Genomic DNA, 19,760 nt, shown 5'->3' on the forward strand with positions numbered 1-19,760 from the left:
TCCCTACACTTTAAACACTCCTATTTCTTGCTTGTAAAATCTAGGTTTAGAATCTAGGACTCATCTTGATGATGATAATAGGTTAATAGTATAAATTTATGTAGGCTATATTGCTTTATAATAATTTCACTGTCTCAGTTCGACTGTTATCACAAATTCTTAAAGTATTTCTATAGTAGTATTTATTTATTAAATATTATTTTTATTCTCTAATGCGGCACATATCCAAGGGATAGCCTACCATAGAAATTGAGATCTACTACGAGGTGCGATCGGAAAGTTTCAAGACTGTGTCAATAGAGGGCGAACCGGATGTAGTACGTGCTTCTGCCTTTAGGGGGTGCGGCCTACATTCATAGTGAATCAGTGTGCCAGCCGGCATCATCGAATTAGCATTTGTTTCTTAGTTACGGGCGTTTTGGTAGTGCATTACACCGACCCTCCTGCGATTTCGGAATGGCGTGTGCATCAAATTTTGCCAAAGACTCGCCAAAACGGCTACGGAAACCTATGAAATGCTAAAGCAAGCATTTGGGGAGTCCGTAATTATTCTGTTTCACCGTTTCTTCATAGATCATAGATGCGTTGTGGAAGCCTTCGGATAGCAGACTTTCTGTCTGTTGGAGTTAAAATAAATGAATAATAAATTCTGTCCAACTTTCATCTCCCTAGACGAACTACAAACGTAAGATGATTTGTTTGGGAGCACAGGTGGAGATTCCCGAACTAACAGACTGAAGAATTTCTGCGTTAATGAAATTCTGAAGAGGATTCGGAGTCCATTGGCCGTTCAGCTGTTCACAACGTAAAGCGGTGGGCAGTATCGCGGACAAAAGCCGAGTTGCTTGGCAGGGGATGTTATTGATGGCTCAGTGTGGAATGTTGGTACCCTTGGGCAATATCCCACTTGTTATACACACTGTACCCTGCTGGTTGCCAGACAATTAATTAGTATAGCCAACACCTCTCTGACAAGGAGGCTCGATGGATTCAATTCCCTTGTCCTTGAGACAACAACCCGAATAAGTCCCCCACAAAACACTTTGCTGTTGTGTGATTCGTTCTCAGGCTAATAGAGCGAAGAATTATCAAGTATCGACCATCGATTGAGATAAAAAGATAAATTTGATTGATTAATTCTTAGTGTCCAATCAGATTTATCGATTATTTAAGACAGTTAAAACATTGATCACATCAAGACAAAAGTTAAATAATTTAACTTAAATTGTGGTAATGGAATTTTTCCAAAATAAGATTTAAAATGTTTCACCATCATGGGAAAATAACAGTCATGGGACTTATGGGGAATCACATGAAACATTTAACGTAAATCCTGATGACGAACAAAGTCGATACATTATTGGCGAGATATATTTTGTGAAATTTGGAACAAAGAGTGTGCTCGTAACTTCGAAACACCAATGACGAACACACTTGTGTACTAGTTCGTCATCAGATGGATCTATTACTGCAGTCTCAACGCGAGTATATCTCAGTGGTAAAAATTCTTCTCCAGTTCAGGTGTTCAAAGAAATCGATAAATCTTTTGAGTAATCGAAGGCTAATGACAGTCTCCACAAAAGCCAAACTTTTGACTATGCCTTGTGCCAGCGTAATGTACTTTACGCATGTCCAAATATCTTGATCTGTAGCTTAAACGAATTTTGGATAAGTATGATTTGAGGTTTTCACAGCGGTGAGTATGAAGATTTCCGTCTTCTGGGTTGTTGCGCCGTGTAGTCTGGTCGATGTTAACCAACGTTTCAGAGGTCATACTGCCTCCACCATCAGGGAGATGAGTATGCAGATTTCTGTCTTCTGGGTTGTAACTCCGTGTAGTCTGGTAGAAGTTTACCAAAATTTCAGAGGTCCGTGCTGCCTCCTTCATCAGGGCGATGAGTATGAAGATTTCTGTCTTCTGGGTTGTAACTCCGTGTAGTCTGGTAGAAGTTTACCAAAATTTCAGAGGTCATACTGCCTCCGTCATCAGGGCGATGAGTATGAAGATTTCTGTCTTCTGGGTTGTTGCGCTGTGTAGTCTGGTAGATGTTTACCAACGTTTCAGAGGTCATACTGCCTCCGTCATCAGGGCGATGGATGACCTCTGAAACGTTGGTAAACATCGACCAGACTACACAGCGCAACAACCCAGAAGACAGAAATCTTCAATTATGGATAAGTTTTGAAACAGAAGAAGGAATTCAAGAGAAGAGGATATAAAAGATCCCTGATCGAGACGTCGAGTCGTGTTCTGTGTAGAGAAGGCACTCGATTAATTACTACCTGTCGGCTCATAAAGAATTTCAAAGTATAATAAAAGTAGCACGACGTCTTACTTTCCAATTACCTGCACTTCCTTGTCCAGGTGTCAGCATTAACAGTCTTTATTTGCTTCTCCCGCATTGTTAATTACAGTGTTGTTAATATTGTGTTGTACTTTGTGACACAAGAGGGCCCTCTGGGCAATTTGCAACTCGATTAAAAATGCTTTACTAGGTTAAGAAGTTCTAGAATAGATGGCGTGGCTGAGGAGCTACGAGATTCTGAATGGTTATAACCTAGAAGTACAGGTTAACGTGTTTCAAAGAGGAATTTGCTTTATGGACATAGCATACGAATCAAATCGCCAATTGTCTAGTGACATGAATTATATCGATGAACAAATTTCTGTCCAATTTTTCGCCAAAGAAAAACTAAACATGATTTTTATAGACTTTTGTCTATTTAACTGCCTTAAAATCGCGTGTTATCACAATTCTGACACACCATGACTTATTACAAAACACCGTCAATGTCAATTTCACTGCTGAATTATTGCATTAATGCAGTATTTCAATTGAGTCACTTCAGAACATGTTTCAACTATGACGCAGACAAATTTGAACACTATTTAACTCAGGGACGTCGGTCCACCCTCACGTTGTGTACGTGTTGTGGTATGTTGATTTTTAAATGTAAGTAAATCATGATAAAATATGTAAAAGAAACACTGAAAACACATTTAAACATTTACAGAATATTATCTGTGTTGTCTTGTTTAATTTTAATCACATAATATAACAAAAAGATATAAATAATAACTTCTAGAAATGCTTTAATATGATTTTGAAGTTTTTATATTCTTTCTTGTGGTTTAGGTACAAATTCACACTGTGAAAAAAAGTTGATCGACTTTGTAAACAAACTGTTGTTGTTGTTGTCACGGAATATCAGAATGATAATTATACAAATTAACACAAGAGGGCGTCGCAATGCAAAATTTCCTTCGTGCATTTACATTATGAAAGTTAAGACATAAGTAAACATAGAATTAACGCAGAAGTTTGTTCTTGAAACATAATAGAAACAGACACATTTTGTTCCACGAGTACAAATGAGGATAACATTAAACTTAATTTCACCGGAAATTTTTTTGGGATATAAACTGAATTCGCTTCCACACCTTTGCATAACTGATGCTGATTTCAGATTTTACGTTATCAGTGTTAATTAATCGGTTCTCCCGGACACGTTCATTAATCTGCTACGTAACCTCAATATACGTACGTTACAATCGATTGGCGTTCAACATGAACTTCATCATCTTTACAACAACAATATGCATCCGTTCTAATGCAAATCCTTTTACTCTTTTGCAAATGTTCTCTGGTTCGCACTGTTAACGCCATTCCGAACTGCAGTACTCCAGAAATGTTATTACTTGTACACTCCTGTGACCACAGAATCATATCACAGATCGTTGTTTTCGACTGATGTTCCTTTTAACAATGGAATAGGTACCTCAACCTCACCTAACCTAAACTAACCCAAACCTAACCTAACCTAACCCAACCCAACCTAACCTAACCTAACCTAACCCAACCTAACCTTACCCAACCTAACCTAATCCAACCTAACCCAACCTAACCTAACCCAACCTAACCTAACCCAACCTAACCTAATCCAACCTAACCTAACCTAACCTAACCTAACCTAACCTAATCCAACCTAACTTAACCTAACCTAATCCAACCTAACTTAACCTAACCTAATCCAACCTAACCTAACCTAACCCAACCTTTCCTAACCTAACCTAAACTAACCTAACCTAACCTACCCTAACATTAGACGCGTTTATGTTGTTCTACTGGGTTATAACGCCACGTGGATTCGTAGGTAGATGCTGAAGTTTCGGAGAAATATACTACCTCCATCTTCAGGGCTGAATAACGTCGATGTAACCGCCATGAGAACCTCAAATCCTATACTAGAGGACTCACTGCTGTTAGTATGGTAATGCAGAGGACAAGAGAATCCAAATGGTATAATTCAGAGACGGTTCTAATTTTGCAATTAGGTACATTAACCACCTTCTTCAGTGCTGTCAACACCACTTTTGAGTAGAACTAAAATTGCATATAGTTTTTTTAAATGTTTCTCGTATTTTAATAAGGAGACCTAGTGCGTCAACTGTAACCCCCATTAATTAGATTAACCTTCATTTTTTTGGATTCATTTCCTTCAATAACCTATAGTTTTGAACATAACGACCATTAAAAGTGACGTGATTTTCATTAATGTGCTATCTATGCATTATGTATATGCTTATGTTCTTGCTAAAATATGCTTACCAACTTCGCCTGTAGATTATGACGAATATCACAACAATCTTTGTCAAAACATTTAATGATTCGAATGGAAGACGTTGTGGATTTTAGGATCGATCCTTCGCTGACCACCAGCGTTCTCTGACGTCATAAAGTATACCTGACATTTAATTATACCACAGTGACTAAGCGACTTCCCCAGCGCACCTGGTGGCACGAGGCGGAACTAACATGCTGCTGCAACGTTTGTCCCCTACCGAGTAATTACCGAAGCTTCCTGTTATCATTTCCACAGACATCTCAATTTTATTTGAATGTCTTGTATTCGCTAGTTACGTAAAACGCTCGAAAATACAAGTTGAAATAAAATGCAGGCTCTGGTCATTAGTTACTTGTTTGCGGATTATTTAAATTCGCTTTATCATCTGCGGAGTTCTTCTGTTCAGATTAAAGTATTAATCGTGCGAACTGATATAGAAGGTTGTTTTAAGGTAGGGGAAACTGAGGCTTATTGCAACTGCAACATTGTCGCTTTGTTTTCGATAATTATTGCCTATCACAGAGTTCTTTGGATAAAAGTGGCTAAATCGTATTTTACCATCCCTGCTTTAATTGTTTCTCAGACAGTTTACTGGGTTCAAAAAGGGTTCAAAGTATTGTTCGTAAATTTTAGTTATTTTCTTAAATTGTGAATAGCTCGCCAACGTTTGATGTGGTACAACTTTGTTCCTATTTCCTAAGAAACGAGCTCAGGATCGCTTTATTCGTGCTGATGTTTTTTCCACGAAATTATCATTTTTGTAAGATCAGTTTTTGTTTACACGAGTGTCGCTGGAGTAGGTTGAAACATGCGTTGTGAATTGTTTCACGTTTGCTCTAAAGCAATGGTATTCAACCTTTTTTGTTCGCGTACCCCCAGATATAATTTCTCTTCAACTTTGTACCCCCAAAGTTGTTGGTGTATAATTCAAGTTATACATTGTATATAATCTACATCTAAAATAAATTAAATAAATTACATTACTGATTATTCAGTGTTTATCACAAAATAATATATTATTTTAAATTTCATGTACCCCCTAAGATGTCTTCGCGTACCCCCAGATATAATTTATCTTTAGCTTTGTACCCCCAAAGTTGTTGGTGTATAATTCAAGTTATACATAGTATATAATCTACATCTAAAATAAATTAAATAAATTACATTACTGATTATTCAGTGTTTATCACAAAATAATATATTATTTTAAATTTCACGTACCCCCTAAGATGTCTTCGCGTACCCCCAGATATAATTTCTCTTCAACTTTGTACCCCCAAAGTTGTTGGTGTATAATTCAAGTTATACATAGTATATAATCCACATCTAAAATAAATTAAATAAATTACATTACTGATTATTCAGTGTTTATCACAAAATAATATATTATTTTAAATTTCACGTACCCCCTAAGATGTCTTCGCGTACCCCCAGATATAATTTCTCTTCAACTTTGTACCCCCAAAGTTGTTGGTGTATAATTCAAGTTATACATAGTATATAATCCACATCTAAAATGAATTAAATAAATTACATTACTGATTATTCAGTGTTTATCACAAAATAATATATTATTTTAAATTTCATGTACCCCCTAAGATGTCTTCGCGTACCCCCAGATATAATTTATCTTTAGCTTTGTACCCCCAAAGTTGTTGGTGTATAATTCAAGTTATACATAGTATATAATCTACATCTAAAATAAATTAAATAAATTACATTACTGATTATTCAGTGTTTATCACAAAATAATATATTATTTTAAATTTCACGTACCCCCTAAGATGTCTTCGCGTACCCCCAGATATAATTTCTCTTCAACTTTGTACCCCCAAAGTTGTTGGTGTATAATTCAAGTTATACATAGTATATAATCCACATCTAAAATAAATTAAATAAATTACATTACTGATTATTCAGTGTTTATCACAAAATAATTTTTTTTTTTAAATTTCACGTACCCCCCTAAGATGTCTTCGCGTACCCTCGACATGACACTGACCTGTCTGTGACTTTAATCTGACAAGATTATTGTCACTCAGATTCTTACAGATCGGCAGATATATGCCTTTGAGAAATTGACTTTCGAATGACCTTCAAAACTTAAATCGCCTCTATCCGGCAAACCCTCGGACTTATATTGTCGTGATCTTGACATTTGTACGATATCGGAAATGTTTCAATATTCAGACTTGAACGTATTCTTGGGGTCTGTTGTGAACACGGACATAACATTTCAATTTCTATGAAAGGCGATGAATTTCTTGACTACCTGAACCACTCTTAGCTTCTGAAGGACCTAATGAATTAGGATAACTTACAGACCTTTACAGCACAAGCGCGTGTTGACGTATATATTATTTAAAACTCAGTCCTTACCGCAAAGAAAACGTAACACTTCACAGTTACGTAGATCAAATAGTTAAGGCCGATTAGGGAAATCGTCTCTGTATAGTCTGATATTCTCACGAAAGAAATCCACAAATACACCTTGCAAGCAAAATGCAGACCTACCGATTGTTTTAGCAGGTGGTACATATAATTACCACGACCGATTCTTGTTATTAGTGTTATACGGAGCTGGTTCAAGACTTTCAAATGAAAAATCACTTGGAACAAGACATTCTATCACAACAAAAAGAGTTATTTTTAATGACTTGAAGTTTTCGCGACGACTAAATTTTATAAAATCCTGTCAGGCGACTAAAAGTGTCAGTATGAATGTATAGTCCAACGTTTCAGAGACATTTCCTGATAATTTGAGGTAGAGAATATTTTATCGTAATTTCAATATAATTTGTAAATACATTTTCAATGAAATATCACATATTTTTGAACCCAATTCAGACACCGGCTGCTTAAAAAACACAAATGAAGCCACACATTAATACACAATCCAGTTTTCCGAAATATACAGTCACAGTGGAAGTCTACGAAGGAACGAATGGAGGAAAGAACTCTTACAAATAGCACAAACACGTTCACAAAACGAAGAAAAATTGGACACATTTAAAAGTTTGAATTACAACTGAGAAAGACATACCTGAAGCAAAGTGGATTTAATTCAGTCCAGATCATTTCTTTACGGAACACTGCTGATCTTTTACAGGGGAGGTCTCGGTGGATCAAGGCAAAAAGCACACAACTACAACAACGTGGGTAGAAGGCAATCGAATACGGAGAAACAGTTTATTGACTGTCCTAAAACCATTCGCTTCTGAAATCACATGGTTTTAACGAACTAATTAACTAAACAATAACTTTGTAACTGACCTAACTAACTAACTAAATGGGAAACTCGTAAATTTCCTGATTAACTAACAACCTACGTAATTAAAAAGATAAATTATTCCCTAATTAACCAACTACCTGCCCACCTCTCTTTCTAAAAAAAAAAACTCCTTGAGCCAAGGGCATTCGGCCTTTATTACAACTCAAAGATTAATCACTGTTTGCGTGAAGACTCTCATATGGAATCTATCTTGAGCAATTGTATATATTAAAACAAAATTTCCCTAACAAGAAAAATAACGTAAGTCTCCCCCGTCTTCATTTCGATTTCTTACGCAAAAGTTTTCGAATTATTTAATATCGTACTTATTTATTTTGGCTAAATGTCCTCACCTAATAATTTATATCACTTTAATCAGTTCAACACTAGGCTTTTGTGAGAAAAATAGACATTTCGTGAGATTTCAGGCTCTCAAGGCGGCTAGTCATCTCGAATTTTGCCTACATCATCAGGGCGATTTCTCTGATGATGGAGGCAGAAGTAACCTCAGGAACATCGGTAAACTTATCCCTGAATGCACGGCTAATTAACCTAGAAGGCAGTCATCTTAATGTCAATTATTTTTAAGCAATTTTAACTCAGAAACAAGTATTATCAGCACCACTCTGTCTTTAAATGTCTTCAATGTACGCTTTCTTCCTCAGAATGTAATGATATACGACATCAACGCTTTAAAGCCAAGTGGTAACTATATTTACCACGTGATTTAACAATCAGTAATTCTGTATTTTGTATTTATTGATTTCGTACGATTCTCAGAAAAAAACAGCGATTAAATCCTTAAACAGCGTTAACCATTTGATCTTTGTAATGGTTACGTCTGGTGTTTTCTTCGCGGTACGGACTGGATTCTTATATATAATTTAGACGAGCCTCGGCTTCGAAGGGTTAATTAATTATCGAAATAAATATCTATTATTTCCTTAAACAGCGTTAACCAGTTGATTTTTGTAATGGTTAAGTGTGTTGTTTCCTTTGCGGTACGGACTGAGTTCTTAAATGTTATTTAGACGAGCCTCGGCTTCGAAGGGTTAATTAATTATCGGAATAAATATCTATTATTTCCTTAAACAGCGTTAACCAGTTGATCTTTGTAATGGTTACGTCTGGTGTTTTCTTCGCGGTACGGACTGGATTCGTATATATAATTTAGACGAGCCTCGGCTTCGAAGGGTTAATTAATTATCGAAATAAATATCTATTATTTCCTTAAACAGCGTTAACCAGTTGATTTTTGTAATGGTTAAGTGTGTTGTTTCCTTTGCGGTACGGACTGAGTTCTTAAATGTTATTTAGACGAGCCTCGGCTTCGAAGGGTTAATTAATTATCGGAATAAATATCTATTATTTCCTTAAACAGCGTTAACCAGTTGATCTTTGTAATGGTTACGTCTGGTGTTTTCTTCGCGGTACGGACTGGATTCTTAAATGTTATTTTAGACGAAGTTCGACTTAAAATTGTTAAATCGATTATCCACACTCCGATTCTTAATACTATCCATTATGAAGGCAGCAACCTTAAACAGGTTCAAACAACCCAGTTTTATTAAATAGAAAAACTGACAACATCCCTTCTCATACGTACTTTAAAATTAACGAAACTGCAGCTAACGCGATCTCCTCAGAGCCGTTCCAAATTGTGACGTGAACCGAAATTTTCAACACACCAGGCCAAATGGTTCTTGAACAAGGCTTTAAACTCTGAAGATTTCTCAGGCAAACCCAGAATAAGTAACTTTGGTTCTTTGTGGTTTTTAAGTACGACAAAACTGTTTGCCCCATTGCAATTACGATTAAACAAAACACGTCTAATTTCGCCACAGACTTCTTGTAGCGATGGAGATATATCATTCTTGATCTACTCCTCGGAGCTGTTTTGTATTCAAATCCTTTTCTCCATCTGTTACATTATCTGAATCGAATTCCTTCACACATCCAATTATCACCGATGCTAATGTTCAATAAGAGTCAATTCCTCTCCCTGCACCAGTGATTCATTTGAACCTTCTCTCTGCACAAGGAATATCTCGTTATGTGTAACCACGACCACGTCTGAAAGGGATCCAACATAGGCGTGGCACATCTGGGCTAATCGACACGTTCGTTTCAATCGAACCGGGGCTCTGGTTTCTGGGCCGTCGTGACTAAAGCCCGTCACGATTAGTCGACTAACAGGTACCATTGCTTTGTCAATAGTCCATTATTTCCTTCTAGGCTTATAGATTCATAAGTAAGAATCTGCAATTTAACGTAAATCTAACTCCACGAGAAGTCTCTCAGCTGGCCATATAAAACGTCCTTTATGATATCTGAAGACAATCGATCTCACAAAAACCAGATAAATTAAAAACAATATCAGTAAACTAATTCTGGTTATTTATTTAAGTCTTTATAATATTATTATTTAATTTAAAAACCGATTATAAAGAAACCACTACAAACATTTCACCCACGCAAGATCACGCTATACGAAACAACATTAAATGTGATAACAAAGTATTAAAATTGATCTAGAAGAGGATATCTTTCCGATATTTAATGGACATCTGACGAAGGATTGCATTTAGAATATTACATTTGAATTTATATCGATTATACACCTGAAGACGGTTCATTGAAAACCGAAACATGTCGTGAAAAACATGATGCTCTAATTGTAAATCGAACATTCCGATAGAAAGAGCATCATTTTAATATATTTTAAATATTTTAAATATTAAATGTTAATTGTAGTAATAATATTTTAATATTTAATAAAATATTTTATTGTGATTAGACGGTTAAAATTAAACAAAACAATTAATTCTGGCTAATTACTTTTTCATTCGTAAAGATGGCAACGTTAAGATCTCAACTTAAAAAATGAAGGCATTATTGTTTCACGCATTTATAAGAATTATCTTTCACCAGATAACAATACAACAGAGAACAGAATACGCGAAACATGTAGCATGAATGAGAATACCAGAAATACGCTTTGGACTGAAAACCTGGAAGAAAAAGCCAACTTGAAAGATCTAGAAATAGATAGGTGTTACGGCAGTTATTTCGGTTATAGAATGGATTAATCTGGCTCAGAATATGTGCCTCTTGTGAACACGGTAATGACATATTTTATTCCAAAAAAAATTACGAGAAATTTCTTGTTTGGTTAACTATATTGTCATATTCTGAATGAGGACTCTGTCACAAGGAGTAATCTATCCACCTGATAAATAAGTCTTAAAATATAATTTTTGTATTATTGCAAGTTGACATTATCTCCAGTGATCAGGAGATAGTTACTCAATTTTATTAACTCCAGAAAAAAAAATTAGTCTTTTTTTTATGGACATGAATTACTGTCATCGTAAATTTACTGTAATTGAGATTGATAACCACGCAAGATTACAGAATCACCATTTTCATACATCGCAAATTTTATAAAATACAACGAAACAGATCAATCGCGTATTAAGTCGTTCAACTCCCTTCCTTACCTCGTCGTCAGTCAGATGTTTCGATGGCGGTGGCTCGGAACATTTATCATGGCCTCCTCCGTTTATGAACTCATCATGGGATGCAACGAGACACGCGGCTAACAAGCTTCAACAGCAGGTGAGCGCCATCTCACAGCTGCGAAATAAAAATTTCAAGAGTGACGTAAGTCCAATGCTAATCAAGTTACTTTCACTCAACTCATAATTCTAACTAAAATTCGTAGTTAAATTATGTTTTGTCGGCAGAATTTTAACAAATTATGGTATCAACACATGACGTTCTTCAGAAATTACAATATAAAGTAGATACAGGTGGAAAGTACTTAGGAACAGCTTCTCGACAGCTGGCTGATTAATGGATCCAAAATATTAACTTTTCTTTTATGACTATATGCAAATTATTAATGACCTTGGTTTCTGGCCAAAACAATTGGTAACATCACCAACCATCGTTTGCTCAGACGTAAAATGAAGTCTGAAAAGATGTGTTTTACGTAGGCGAGTAAAACCACGTACGAAAAAATGTTTGCTATATACACAGCCACTTTTCACTTGAGCATTTAATAATGATAAATATAAAAATATCTTCACTTTCGTAAAAATAAATAACTTATACATTATTCTCTTCAACTGACGTTATATTTGGCAATACAGATTACAGAGCATGTAATTTTATCATGCCACGAAAAACATATTGTGCGTAGATGGGCTAAAAATACAGCAGGACAATTTTCGAAAACATTAAATCCACCAGACAGATAAAGGAAAATGCTCTGTGTACACGATTAACACACGAATCTGGTGTGTTATTTAACTCGAAGTTGGCTACACTTGCTTTCCAAGACGTAATATAATAAACACAAGCAACAGTGATGGAAGCAATTAGTATTAATTATGACTCACTTTCAAAGCCTTCACTGGATATCAGTTTCAATAACATGATCGCAGATCGTAAGCTGCCAGTGTCGATAAACTGTTGCTGTAAAACTGCCACAGAAACACCAGAACACGTACTTTCCCAAGCAAAGCTTACAAGGCCACGCTATCTCAACACGCCATCTTTCACTGGAGTTGAGTACCAACATGACCGATCTAAATGCGCGAAATTTAAAATCGAGGCAGTAACCCTCATGCAGCTAATGTTTCGACTTTTCAAAAAGGAAATTTGTTCCGAATCAGAAGATGGACGTCTTCTGGGTTGTAGTGCCGTGTAGTCTGGAAGAATTTTACCGAAGTTTTAGAGGTTCTTGCTGCCTCCATCATCAGGACTACGATCGTAGGTGGGTAAGATGTGTTTTTTTATGAACTGAGTTTGAGCCCAGGTGACGAATGAAGTGTGTCATTTAGCGTTCAGGAAACACGGACCGGGAACCGGCTCCACTAACTCGGACGATACTAACGCCATATTCATTACCACATTAACATAGACGTATTTCAGCCGATGTTACAGTGTACAGAGTCATTAACAAACCGAGGATATTTTAAGCCCCTCTGACGTAGTCTGATGTTACGATAGTGTCTACAGATTTGCCTAATGCATTTTTTTTAGTATTAATCGTTCATAACAACACATTCATCTCGTCGTAGTCTCATAACTAATAAAACAACGTTAAAATATTCAAGAAAAGGGGAAATCAAAGTATAAAGGAAACAAAATATATAAAAATAATGTAAAAAGAAATAAGTACGAAAGTTATTATTTATTTAGTGTTCTGTCTGACGACAGGTCCATATGAACAGGATCCTTCCATCCTTTTCTCTTCTCGGACTGGGACCTGTTCATATACGTTCTTGGCAGATGATCCAGAAGTGGTTTGCCATTGCCTTCTTCTGTGTGTGAATGGAGTAATTGTTGGGATGCCACGGAGGAAAACTCCGTGTTGCCTAGACCACGGCCTTGCCCAACACAAGTTATAAATTCGGGCACCGCCGGGAATCGAACCCGAGACCCCAGGATTACAAGGCCAGCGTTCTAACCGATAGAAAAAATTACTGAAAAAGGAGATTAAGAGACGGAGGAAAGAGACATACGCTAAAAAGACGGGAATTAACGTACATACAGAAGACGTACGTAAAATCAAAGGCTTTAAAAATGTGAAAACAGATCAGGATCGAACCACGGCGGTGGCCACTGGAATGTGAAGCCATATTGCGTGCTGTGCCTGAGGTGACACACGAACAATCTCTCGCTTCACGTCAGGCACCACATGGGTTCACCACTACGTGTGTGCAAGAGCGGAATACAAGCCACACGCGGTTCACACGGGGAGCCCGACCACAGTCTCTGCGTGTCACCTCGGCGAATGTCTCAGGTACTGAAGAACCCTGATTCAGGACAGTCGGTCTCCCCTGAATACTCGTAAACAGGCGAGTTAATTCTACCTCGTGGTACTTCTAGAGGCCACCTTGGTTTACAAAATTATGTAAACACGTGACACATTGACACAGTCGTAGAACGAAGTTCCTCATTATCTAATATCCCCAGTTTATACGTAGTTCGATTCCAGTAGGTGGTAATTTTCTATGACCATATTATGAATTTCTTAAAATGTAGTAAGCCATAAAATTACGACGTGGTACAGTGCGTAACAAATTTATCAACCCACACGTTTCAACGTGTCGTGCTGCAGTCTGTACTTGAAGGAAAGCCTCGGCAATACAGGACAGGGGGTTCAAGCCTACAGTGTTTTCTGAAACCTTACAAGACGTGTTCTTATTTTCTTACAACGTGTTGAACACTGTTGCCGCCTAGCGGGCATGTCTTGTATCTTCACACCACGTTAATCACTCCTCAGGAGGTCTAGTGAATTTAGAAGGCGGTGAAAAATGAACAACTGAAATGATGAGCGGGTTATGGTGCAAATTTCCTCTATTGGCACTAGATGATTACTGACGAGAAGCGTTCGCCATGATGAAAGTGTCATGAATCCGAACGTCAACATCTGGTCCAGACGAATAGACAAATCCGATGCTGTATAAAAACGTGTGTTCTGTCTGACGACAGGTCCATATGAACAGGATCCTTCCATCCTTTTCTCGGACTGGGACCTGTTCATATACGTTCTTGGCAGATGATCCAGAAGTGGTTTGCCATTGCCTTCTTCTGTGTGTAAATGGAGTAATTGTTGGGATGCCACGGAGGAAAACTCCGTGTTGCCTAGACCACGGCCTTGCCCAAAACAAGTTATAAATTCGGGCACCGCCGGGAATCGAACCCGAGACCCCAGGATTACAAGGCCAGCGTTCTAACCTGAGCTACTGACAGTAATATAGTTGTCAGTATGATGTTTGATGGAGAAGGGTACGAACTTATTGTAGTTTCAAAGGCTTGCCCGAGCTTTGTAACGCAATTTTGAAATTTAAGTTTAAAATTTGAATCCTTTGATGCACTGGAGTTGTGTTTCACAATGGTGTTCAGCCAAAAGGCTTCAGGTGTGCTGCAAATTTTTATAAAATACTGTATGAACGCAATTGGTACTTACATAAAAGCAACACCTTTTTTTTTTTCGTAATCTGAATTCGTAATACACATTCATAAATACTGGTTCGTCATTGATAGTTTTATCCAACACGTGTTATAATATTTGTTATGTCTGCACATTTATAGGATGAGGATTTATATGTATCGTAACAGCTTTTCGCGAGGGAAAATTTCGTGATGATCCGCGGGTAACAAAAGTTCGAAAAAGCTTGTCAGGCGAGGGTTAAGCTATTTTAGAGACTGAGATAAAAGAGCGGACTGTTCATAAGGAGGAACAATGGAGGTTCAAAGATTAGTAGAAAGTAGTGCAATATGATGAACATCAAGTTGTCAGGTTGGCTGCATGCATTGCGGTACAGCATCATGCGAGAGACAATTAAAAATGAAACGGGTAATAAATAATCAGGCGTGTCGTCACGAAGAACACTCGAGGCTCCTACAAGCGACTACAGTAAAAAAAAGTTAGCAGCTTCTTTTTTGATAAAGTAGTTCCTAGGAAGACTTCCGTCTTCTGGGTTGTTGCGCTGTGTAGTCTGGTCGATGTTAACCAACGTTTCAGAGGTCATACTGCCTCCGTCATCAGAGTATGAAGATTTCTGTCTTCTGGGTTGTTGCGCCGTGTAGTCTGGTCGATGTTAACCAACGTTTCAGAGGTCATACTGCCTCCGTCATCAGAGTATGAAGATTTCTGTCTTCTGGGTTGTTGCGCTGTGTAGTCTGGTCGATGTTAACCAACGTTTCAGAGGTCATACTGCCTCCGTCATCAGAGTATGAAGATTTCTGTCTTCTGGGTTGTTGCGCTGTGTAGTCTGGTCGATGTTAACCAACGTTTCAGAGGTCATACTGCCTCTGTCATCAGAGTATGAAGATTTCTGTCTTCTGGGTTGTTGCGCTGTGTAGTCTGGTCGATGTTAACCAACGTTTCAGAGGTCATACTGCCTCCATCATCAGAGTATGAAGATTTCTGTCTTCTGGGTTGTTGCGCTGTGTAGTCTGGTCGATGTTAACCAACGTTTCAGAGGTCATACTGCCTCCATCATCAGAGTATAAAGATTTCTGTCTTCTGGGTTGTTGCGCCGTGTAGTCTGGTCGATGTTAACCAACGTTTCAGAGGTCATACTGCCTCCATCATCAGAGTATGAAGATTTCTGTCTTCTGGGTTGTTGCGCTGTGTAGTCTGGTCGATGTTAACCAACGTTTCAGAGGTCATACTGCCTCCATCATCAGAGTATGAAGATTTCTGTCTTCTGGGTTGTTGCGCCGTGTAGTCTGGTCGATGTTTACCAACGTTTCAGAGGACATACTGCCTCCATCATCAGAGTATGAAGATTTCTGTCTTCTGGGTTGTTGTGCTGTGTAGTCTGGTCGATGTTTACCAACGTTTCAGAGGTCATACTGCCTCCATCATCAGAGTATGAAGATTTCTGTCTTCTGGGTTGTTGCGCTCTGTAGTCTGGTCGATGTTAACCAACGTTTCAGAGGTCATACTGCCTCTGTCATCAGAGTATGAAGATTTCTGTCTTCTGGGTTGTTGCGCTGTGTAGTCTGGTCGATGTTTACCAACGTTTCGGAGGTCATACTGCCTCCATCATCAGGGCGATGAGTATGATACATTTCATTACATTCAGCTACCACAGACCCATCTTAAGCGTAACTAAAGGATGTATAAAGGAAATATTTAGAATAAAGCCAATATATAAACTTCCTTTCCGTATAGACGTATTTACGTCAAATTCTCCGGAACCGTGGTTCCACTGACAATTTTTTGCATAGCAATGAAAATGCTGTGGTCTTGATCGGCTAGTTCTTTATATGAATTAGGCATTGTGGTCTCAAAGAAAAGTTAAAACAGGCCTACAGAAACATTTTCTGTTTGTAAGTTGTATTACGCAATGAAGACGTGTTACAGTGAATGGAAACCTATGGAATACGAGGTCTGGCTACTACACCAAGATGCTAGGCACGGTTTCCATGAAGATGAACATGGAAAACGTAACAGGGTATTAAAAATACATTGCCCCTCAGTTTTCATGAGCTCATGGGCCCCTTCAGCGACGTCTATTTCTTCTGATAATAACGCAATAGTTTAAGGCAACCACACTCTCCTCTTCCAGATGATGATGAACACGATTATATGAATTATTATTACAGCCATGCAGAATGTCCTGTGTTATTATGGCGATGTCTCCATCTTGTTAATTCTTCGTCACAATGAGTCTGTTAACAGCACGACCGGGGTTGAACCTTCACCATCATGCACGCGAAACACGTCCAGCCATGACAACAGCGCATGCATCGAACAACTGCGGAACTGCGCCTAGCAAATTGCGCAATAGTCACACTTTATTTGGCTGACAGTTTATTTGTTTGAACCTCGAAGCGTGCATTTATTGCTCTCTTTGTATTCAATACTTGATCACACTTCCGGAATTAACCCCATGGAACAGTTCTTGAGGTTGTCATCATCATCTTGCAAAGGATTGGGCCCTCGGCCCGTTCCGGACACTTGCTCTGAGCAATTTGCCTCGCCTTTCTTTCGCGAATAGTCAAGAAATTTCCAACCTTTTATGGAATCAGAAGGTTTATTAACGTGTTCACAAAAACCCAACAACCAGTCGACATCTTAAGTCAGATTAATTCAGTACGTAACCTTACATCCCACTTTTTCAAAGCCGAGAAAAACGTAAACATTGTTAATTATTTCTGTGTTCAGAATTTAAACTTCAAGCTTATTATTCATCTAGTAATACATAACTACGTATTTATTTTGACAAAGATAACATTAGTAGAGTCAATAACGATCCTCGTTCTGAGATGGTAACGCTTCTGAATCTCTCCTCTGAACACATCTGAACCGATTGCTATTTCATATATGGTATGTTTATTTGCTATTATTTATTATTTTAGTTCATTTTGTTTTCTATATTCAATCAAATTTCATTAATGTTTTCGAATCTTTTACTTCACAGACTGGTATAAACATCAAAACACCACCTCAACAATAATGTTATATTAATAATATCTAGACACAACTTCCATAAAATATACTGAGAAAGATGATGAAATTATAAAAATTGTAAAAACTATAAATAATTGTAATTTGAGTTTAAAAGTTTATAATTTACACCTGATGACAGTTTCATAAAACCGAAACATGTTGTGAATGTTCCTATGTAAATCGAATACTCGATATGGAAACATAAGATGGTATTTTAATCGTTTTAATTATCTTATCTTACTATTTTATTGTGATTTGACGGTAAACAAATATAATAATTATTTTAGTAGAATCATTAACCATGTAATCTACTTATGTTCTATTCATATTACGACCTGTGATCAGCTTATATTATAGCTTTAAATACCGTCTAACGAATAAATTACGAGGCGACGCAGGAGAATACCATGACCTAATTTAAAGCACAATCTTGACATCTGTCTGGGGGGGGGGGGGGCTGCGGAAAACCACAAAGGTCCTGTCAGGACAGGTCCCCGGTCAGATTTTCAAACTGGTACCTCTCTAATGCAGGAGGGCTGACCACGATACCGCTAGGATCTGATTGCAAGTAATCAATTCATGGTAAAATGTTAATCCGCTGACAACACTCGACTGTAATTAACTGGCTCACTGAGGGGCAATGCATTAATGAGGAGTAAACAGTGCACAGAACACTCGCTCCAGGTCAGTGCAACGCTGTCGCGAGCCTTAGTACTTCTGATCTGAAGTTGGCACCTCAACATTCAGTCCCTTATTATTATTATTATTAAGTGTTCTGTCTTACGACAGGTCCATTGCTCTGCCCAAAAAGAGCTCTCCAGTTGTCCCTATTCTCGGCTTCTCGCTTTAATTCCTGGAACGTCATCTTCTTTCCTTGTTTAAGGTCGTCGGTTAGCTGTATCAATCTTCTTCCCAGTCCTCGCTTTCCTTCAACCTGGCCTTCGATGATGTCACTCAGTAACCCATTCCTTCTCATAATATGTCCCAGCCAGTTAGCTTTCCTTCGTGTAATCGCCTGCAGAATGTTTCTTTGCTCGTTGACTCTCCTCAATACTTCTTCGTTGGTCACTCGATCCGTCCACCTGATCTTCTCTATTCTTCTCCAACACCACATTTCAAAACTCTCCAGGTATTTCTGTTCCTTCTTCCTGAGTGTCCAAGTCTCTGCTCCATACGTAACACTTCACTAGTTTCTCCTTCATCTCCAAGCCCAACTTGCTAGTGAGAAGTATCCTCTTCTTGACGAAAGCTGCCTTGGCCATGGCTATCCTTGCTTTTACTTCCTTGGTGCATAGGGCGTCCGTCGTGACTATGCTTCCCAAGTACTTGAAATGCTCCACATTCTCCATCTGTTGGTTTCCAATTACAACGTTCAATGGTTCTGCTCTCGGTGCTATCCTACCGCAAAGAAAACGAATGTCGTAGGATTTGAAGTTTACAAAATACTTGTTGTTATTCTGTTGAAGACTGAACTAGACATCGTCAATTCTTTGTATGAGCGTGGTATATGTTCTATTTTCTTGAGGGAATTTCACGTTTTGCAAACATTTTAAATCGGAATTGTCAGGAAAATATTTTAACCCAAGATGGAAAGATTAAACAAGCGACTTTTGACAGGAAGTTAGTATGGGTCTGGTAGAGTTACAAGCGTAACTCTCTCAAATGATAAACTTATACGACCTTTGAAACACTCTGTTTCAGGACAATGGCGGTGTTTTAAATTAATGTACGCGTTGGCTTACGTTAATTCATCGAGCTGAATCCGGAGTTCCGTCGTTGTTCAGACTTCAGTCAGGTGTTGCAATCAACAAGGCAGCTTTCTCACTAATCAGAGGAACATAAAAGACACATGGAGGTTCATTTGTTACTGATTGGGCGAAACTA

At 37.9% G+C, this 19,760-nt stretch overlaps 1 protein-coding gene across 4 annotated transcripts in view; it reads right to left on the reverse strand.

Moving 5' to 3' along the window:
• The window catches only part of LOC110835676 (uncharacterized), a 432,687-nt gene that overhangs the window by 166,154 nt on the left and 246,773 nt on the right, over nt 1-19,760 (reverse strand). For 2 of the 4 annotated variants that reach the window (XM_087340780.1, XM_087340781.1), the window contains one exon: nt 11,398-11,533. The gene's annotated coding sequence lies outside the window, so the exon portion shown is untranslated. Of the gene's footprint in view, nt 1-11,397; nt 11,534-12,300; nt 12,454-19,760 lie in introns of those variants that run through there. The other 2 variants (XM_087340783.1, XM_087340779.1) reach the window with 2 other exon arrangements.

The sequence above is a fragment of the Zootermopsis nevadensis genome, unplaced genomic scaffold, assembly GCF_977971745.1.
Source record: "Zootermopsis nevadensis isolate Lab colony 2312 unplaced genomic scaffold, Znev_1.0 Znev_ptg000061l, whole genome shotgun sequence".
In the NCBI taxonomy this organism is placed as follows: domain Eukaryota; kingdom Metazoa; phylum Arthropoda; class Insecta; order Blattodea; family Termopsidae; genus Zootermopsis; species Zootermopsis nevadensis.